This window comes from Lutjanus erythropterus, chromosome 22, assembly GCF_056507025.1.
Source record: "Lutjanus erythropterus isolate fLutEry1 chromosome 22, fLutEry1.hap2, whole genome shotgun sequence".
Taxonomy (NCBI): Eukaryota; Metazoa; Chordata; class Actinopteri; order Lutjaniformes; family Lutjanidae; genus Lutjanus; species Lutjanus erythropterus.
The window spans coordinates 18,106,807-18,114,292 of record NC_139338.1 but is presented as its reverse complement, the minus strand read 5'-3'; the positions used below and the strand labels follow the sequence as shown (position 1 = coordinate 18,114,292).

General features: G+C 41.1%; 1 protein-coding gene across 1 annotated transcript in view; it reads left to right on the top strand.

Moving 5' to 3' along the window:
* The first annotated feature begins 2,312 nt into the window (after positions 1–2,312).
* The window catches only part of plxna4 (plexin A4), a 311,022-nt gene continuing 305,848 nt past the window's right edge, over positions 2,313–7,486 (top strand). Inside the window, exon 1 of the mRNA XM_084711313.1 lies at positions 2,313–3,370. The gene's annotated coding sequence lies outside the window, so the exon portion shown is untranslated. The remainder of the gene's footprint in view (positions 3,371–7,486) is intronic.

The following is a 7,486-nucleotide window of genomic DNA, read 5'->3' as shown; positions in this document are numbered from 1 at the left end:
CTAAGGGCAAAGTAAAACCTTCAAAGATGTGTCTCCAGGGTAGATTTTTTTTTTTTTATCAGGACTGTTGTAATAAAATGTTCCACAATGCAGTAAGATATATACTTGAGCTACAGCTTTGCTAACATATGATGCGTTCAAATGCAGTAGCTCTGACAGTGTGCCTTTAGTTGTTTAAGCAAAAGAATACACAGGTGGGCGAGATTTCGGTCACGTGACTCCAAAATGGCGTCAATCGGAGCGGTGTTTCCTCCCTGTTGTTTACAATCACGAAGTCGCTTACGTTTTTTATTCATTTTTAACGCGTTAATTCAAGTTTAAATTGGTGCTATAGATGCATTTGGACGTCCTGGTTCATTTGACAGGCGACTATGGCAAATATTCGAGGTAAGTCAAGTTTTTAAAATGTTATTGGTGTTGTTTCTTTATCCACCGCCAGGTTACTTCAGAGCCAGGTGGCTAACGGCTAGCAGCTTAATTAGCAGTTAATGCCAGTGTTACAGTTACGATTTTCTGTTCTTTTTTGTCCTTAAAATAGCAGCATGCTGCCACCTCCAAGCTTTTGGTCCACCCAGTATTCCTGTAATATTGTTAGACAGCCTACTGTGTTTCATTTGGATCAAATTTTCGTGTATAATGTTTTATTAGTTGATTTATATTCATGTCAATCATTTGAATTTGCAAAGTAACCAGTAACTATAAGGTATCAAATAAATGTAGTGGAGCAAAAAGTACAATATTGTTGATTTTATTAGTTGGTTTATATTTGTATTGATAATTTGAATCTGCGAAGTAAGTAAAGCAAATAAATGTAATGTAAGTGAGTAAAAAGTACAATAATGGTCTCCAAAATGTAGTAGGCTAAGTATAAAGTGGCATACAAGAAAACTACTCAAAGTACAAGTACCGCAAATAGTACAGTAGCCTACTTAAGTACATGTAACTCTTGAATACTGTACTTTATTATGGTCATGCTAATAACGCTACTTTGAATTTGAGTTACTTTTAGGCTGCACAGGTAATTAAATTATTATTGAAACAGCAAAATGTGCAAGTGCAACATTCATATCACAGAAGCTGTAGTTTTTTGATAAATTAAAAATGTGTGACAAAACTTTATTATAATGAAGTACTGTAATGCAGCTTGTTCTCCAGATCTAAGAAAACGGGTTTGTTTGGTATAGACCTCAACAAATGTCACATCATCATGAATTTAGCAGTTTTGAGTAAAAAAAAAAGGAAGGATTTGATGCAAAAACGATCATTACCATTAATCGTGAATCATATGCAATGGATATACCTGTCAAAACAATCGCAGTATGACTTTTTTTTAACATATTGAGCAGCCATAATACTTTCCACCACTGAATGCAGTTATTTGGGTTGACTTTTGCATCTTATGGTTTGTTCAGCTGTAATGAACAAAAAAGTTGTTGTGAATTGTGGTCATAAACTGTCACAGAGCTGCAGAGCAGAAGCACTTTGCCACGGTTTGAATTTGTCAGCGTCAGTGGCTGTGAAGTTTCTTTGGCCTGTAGGTGGGGCTCTGATGCAGTGTTTCAAAGCGAGGAAACCCTCTGTGGAAGCGAGAGCAGAGAGGGAGAGAAGGAGGAAAGGAGGGACGAAGGGAGGGAGAGGATGCTGCAGCAGCAGGGACGGATGCCTTCCCAAAAGACCCCCCTCCTGAGCCCGCACTGCCTCTTTGAGGTTCAGGGACACAGGGCGGTCGGGGGGCGCATGTTCACCCAACCAAAAGTTATTATTATTTTTTAATTTTATTGTTTTCATTGAGCCCTTTGCCAAATCCCCAAAACTCTTATCATGCCATTGACTGTTGAAATACTAGACTAATATTAGTTAATCTGAAGTTATCTCATGAGATAGAAATAAAAGAAACCTCAGCATTGTCTCAATATAGTGCGCAATATTTAGTTTAAGATGATGGATTTGTTTTGAATTGTCTTTACATGAAGATAAGGAGTAGGCTTAATAGCTTATTTTATGAAAATGACATTATTGCTGTACCCCCACACCGCTTATTTCGTTAAAGACATGATTACATAATTAGTCCTTTTAGAATATTAATTGCTTAAAAATGTATGGGGGGAGGATACACTCCTGGAGCATGTTAAAAGATCATCAAAGAACAAAAAATGCAGATTCTAATCCCCTACAACTATGCAAGTGTCGTAATTATGTCGGCTGTGTTGCCTAATCTCTATCTTTAAATGATCCTGCGATTAGATATTCAAATCCGATGATCTGATCATTTCACCCCGGCATTGTAGCTGTATTTGTGTAAATTCCCCTTTGGCATCGCCAAATCCCATTCTCAACGGGATGGATACATTACATAAAACCTTGCATAAATCTCTATTTTAACAAAGCATAAGCTCTATTTAATCTCACAGTCATATTGTTGTTTTCTAATGTGAAAATTACCAGTTAAAGGATGCAGCTGATAAATCTGAATCAACTTTTTAAATTTCTTCTTAAAAGTGGATGACACTGAATATCCACGTGGATTAGACACTAGTGGAATTGTCTCACTTCATCTGCCACTTTGTCTCTGTCTTAAAAAAAAAAAAAGAAGAAGATCCTAAACGTGATTATGTTAATAAATGGTTTGTTGTTTTGTCTGGAGCTCAGGTTATTTGCCAGAAAATGTAACCCAAACGCAGCCCCCCTCCAGACTCGAGATGTTACTGCAGGCGAGTCAAGATCCTTGGTTAAAAAAAAAAAAAAATAGAAAAAACAGTGGCTTTTTGCAAACGGGCGAAGCGCCATCTACTCAGTCCCTCCCGAGCTTCAAGATCCGCCGCGAAGCTGCAAACTCCTCGGCAGCGCTCCTCTCTCCCTCCCTCCGTCCCTCCCTCCTCTCCTCTCTTCCTTTCGCACTCCGCTGCAGCACCCTCAGCACCTCAGTTGAGCAGGAGCACCGCACTGAGTCACATCTATACACACACGCACACACATACACGCACACACACGCACACAAGCACAGCCTCCTGCGGTATCCCATACGGCGCAGCGGCTTTTCCAACGGCATACCAAGTGCGTCCTCGCCGGGGGATGGGAGGTGCAGCTCCCGGGTCTCAGAAAGCTCAGAGCGGCGTAGTAGAGTCCTGCTGATCGGGGATGCTGCATGCTGGAAGTCTGCTGCTATTTCTTTTTCCCGTGCAGGAATCGCCTTCTATCTCCACGTCTACCGGGGATTTAAAGTGGACAAGCCCGTTTTGATCAGGATATAACATTATTCTAAGCGTTTCTCATTTTTTGGGGGGAGTAAAAGGAGTTGGGGATTGCTCTGGACGTGCCTCTTATCCGCAGTGTCGATGCGGCTGTGAAGTGATATCTGCATAGATTACAGGTAAGGAAAAGAGGCTTGTCACAGCGTTAGTTTGCTCTACCAGGACTGTTTTTAGAGTGCTTTTGGTGCCATTATAGACAGGTTTTGGGTGTGAGGTTGCCACTGCACCATGCAGCCAGGTGATGGAGGCGTGTTGCACCTGTTCTAGCTGCGCCAAGCCCGCTCTGCTCTGCGCACTCCGGGCGATCGGGCGGGTTTCATTCCGAACCTGTCCGTTTGGATCGTATAACCAGCCCAGGGGGGAACTGCAGAAACATGGCATTTCTGCTATTTCTCTCAACTTGGGACCCTTGTATTGGCTGGATTCCCTCCGTTTGGCGCTTCATATGATCCATGCCCTTCATGAGAGAGCTGCATGCCCAAATTGTGCTTGTTCTTCTCGCAGCGGTAAACTCTGAAGGTTAAAAACTGAAAGATTTGTCGGGGATTCCGCGTCGGATTTACGCAGTGCCTCCGGGGATAAACCCAGCGCGTATAGGACTTGCATTTAGTGGCATGTGTGTAGACTCTTGGACCGCGATTTGGATTTTAAGTCGTGGCTCGGCTGTAAATCATGGAAATGGACAAAACTATGAGATATTCTACTCCACATGGTTTTGCCAGGATGCTTAACAGCTGTAATTTTATGACATCTTGAAATTAAAAGGTTGAATGATGAACACAGGGTGGTTCTTATAGAAAAGTTCTTTAATCCATGCAGTTTTGGAGCATGTCCTGCATCTGTAGGGATCCACGTTGGAATGATTTTGTGTAGCCTGAAACTATTCAAGCATGCATGGTACTAAGAATCTTTCTAAATGTTTGTCTTGTAGTATTTGGGGTTTCACAGTTACAAAATCTCTACTATTAAAATATTTCTGCCTTTAAACATCCCACTGTAGCCAGTCTAAGACTATAGAACATTTATTATTTCAATAAGTAGATGTGTCAGCTTTGTCTTGCAATTGAAATTGTGCCTTGCGTGATGTAAAATTAATATTAACAGAAGCAAGCAGATACTCCTCTCTGAGCTTTTGAACTTGACTGCAGGGCTTGACTTTAGGGATACTCATGTTAACAGAGAACGCTGTATAAGACTAATATTTCTACAGGGACTTACTCCCTGTGGTATGCAGATGGTTTAATGTGACTTTATCTTAAGTCCTGGTAGTATCCTTTAGGGTCACATGTTGTGTATTATTTCAGGTTGAACTTATTCTTTTGAAGGATTTTTGCTTTGATACAGAAGTAAGGAGGTTGGGTGTGAATTTATGTGTTTGTGCCCATGTACTTCACTATTTTCATAAATGTCAGTCAAGTCCTTCTGTACTGAGTAGATTTTAAAACCCAGCTGTGGTGGTTTTTAACTGTTTTCAGACTTTTGAGTGACACACTGAGAGGAAATTTAAATGATGCACTTACTAGGCTTCAGTTCAGTTAAACAAATTTGCTTTCTTTCATGTATTTAGATGATTTAGAGGCATTTGAATAGACACAATTCACGTACATCACCGTCCTCTCGATTGCTCCGCTCTTTTCCCTGTGTTGGAGTCACGCCACATGGAGTATGCCAAGAGACGTGGTGATGAGCAATGATGAGTAATTTTCCCTCAATGCTAAATGTTTAAGATAGTGTTACGGTCAACACCGTCTTAAAAATGATGCATTTGTTCAGGAGACAGTATCTTTGTTATCAACACATTGGTTTTTGCCTACATCCGAGTTGTACAGAAGGCTAATCATCCCCTTTGGCACGGCGTAGCTGTGTGTCATTTTCTGGCATCAGTGTCATCTACACTTGAATGGGATGGTTTGTTGGAGCTTGAGCTGATTTCCAGGCATTTAAGCAAAGGGAAGTAACAGAGTAGGGCTGACTCTGTGGTGCTCACGCTGATGTAGTCTCAAACATGTAATGTTATGTGGGTCTCTGATTCCAAATGCGACCCTATACTTTGTCTCTTTACTGCTCCATTGCTTCCTGCTTCCTCACCTTCCTTCCTTCCTCTCACCCTCCTCTCTTGCACCTCATGCACAGAAAGCAGCTGCTCCAGCCTATGCAAAATGCAGATCCCTCGTACAGCAGTCACACTGAGTACTCTGAGCCCCTCTGCCGGTTTCTCCCTCCCTCTATCCACCTGCACTCCACACTCAATGCATCAATTCAGTATTTGCTTTCCAAATACCGTTTCACATAACTCCATACTTAATGTGCACCGTTGTGTTATCATTGTTGCAGATATATTTTGCAAGCACTGAGATGATTCATTTTAAGTTGTTATGGGATTTTTTGGTCTAATAATCCCACGCCTACATACTTGTGTTTAGTCCACACTCAACAGAGTGTGGCTGCAGGGACGAGGCTGTATCCTGGAGAAACCATGAGGGGCAGTGTGGCTTCACAGGCTGGTGCAGTGGATAGATGTACTAGGCTTTTGTTCACATTTGATTTTGTTTCAGTGGCATAGTAACATTATATATGGTGGAGTCTTTATTGGATAAACAATCAGAAGAGCCATATGTTTATTCACATATTTAACACATTTTACTCAGGAAATTATAAAGGCATCTTTTCAAAGAAGATGTTTTATAGCATTTAGCTGAGATGTGCTTTGGGGTGGTAGGGGAAATCATTGTGACATTGCTGGATTTCATGCTTTCTTTCATTGAATGAATCTGCAATGGCACCCAAGTCATTCTGAAGGCTTTTTGATGGACAGATGGAAACAAAGAGGACAAGCACACATCAGATAATGCTGGTTGTAGAGCTGCAGCATTAGTTGATTGAAAGAAAATAAGTTTCCAATTAATTTGATAATTGATTCAGTCAGTTTTCAGGCAAAGATGTCAAACATTTGCTGGTTCCAGCTTCTTAAATGTGAGCATTTGCAGCTTTTGTTTGTCATTCATGATGAAGGCAGAGTCTTTAGGTTTTGAACTGTTGACTGGACAAAAGGGGCAATGTGAAGATTTGGATTCTGGGAAATTGTGATGAGCATTTTCCACAAATTTATGACATTTTATAGACTAAACGATTAATTCATATTAATTAATAATTAAAATAATTGCTAGTGGCTCCTAAGTGACTGATGTGTGGTTTATTAGTTAATGTTTAATTATAGTAAAAGTAAAAGAGTAGTTTTTTTTAATTACTGCAGGCTGAAGTTCCTCTGGTCGTCTGGGGCAGTGTTAAGCTTGTCAGAAGTATCAGTAGTTCAGTATTTTTTCAGTACCACATTAAAGCAATAAAATGCTAACAAAAGCAGTCAGTATGCAATGACTTTTTCTGTACCAGCATTGTACAAAGAGGTATCGAGTGTCATTTTTTTATGCCAGTATTGTATGAATGTTTACAATTCTGGTATTATGGCAACCCTAGTCAGTGTGACAGTGGCTGATGGGCTTGGTAGACTGTGTGCATTTGTGTGTTTTTCAGTGTGAAAGTGCATCTCAACTCATTCCTGAATGTTCCAATTTGTGTGCTTTTCTTCTTAAAGAGTGTATACTTGTGTGTGTGTTGTGCTGCCGTCAAGGTCTCAAGGGAAAAACATTTAGTCTCTGAGCAGTTTGATAATCCTATCTCATCTTGCCTCCTTGTCCTTTCACCAAATTCCAGCTCAGTTCTAAACTCTTAAAGGCTGTAAGAGCACTTGGCACTACTCAGTCTCCCTCCCTTGCGATTCTCCCTCCCTCTCTCCCTCCCTCTCTGCTTCTCTCTCTCTGTGTGCTGTCCATCAAGGCCTGCCTATAGGAATTGGAACAGCAGCCTTTATCGGCCTGTAAGCACCTCACATTGACATACTACCCCCTGTCTGTCGGCCAATGTTACGGCTACAAGGCTGGAGTTTGGACCTGCAGAGCGCGGCCCTGTCAATATTATGGCTCGCTAATGGATAAACTCTCACTCCAACCTTGGCAGTAAAGACATTCATTACATTTTGGGGGCGGTACACTTGCATGAATAAGCTCCATAGAGAATCTTTGCAATGTGTTCACGTCAAGGGGGAAACTATGAATGAAAGATTCTCCATAGTGATATAAATGCCTGGTAGCAGTGTAGGAAAGACTCAGCAAGACGTGTGATTGTGTGTCTGCGTGTGGGTGTGAATGATGCATCTGTGACTGGCCTGGCTGGCGAGG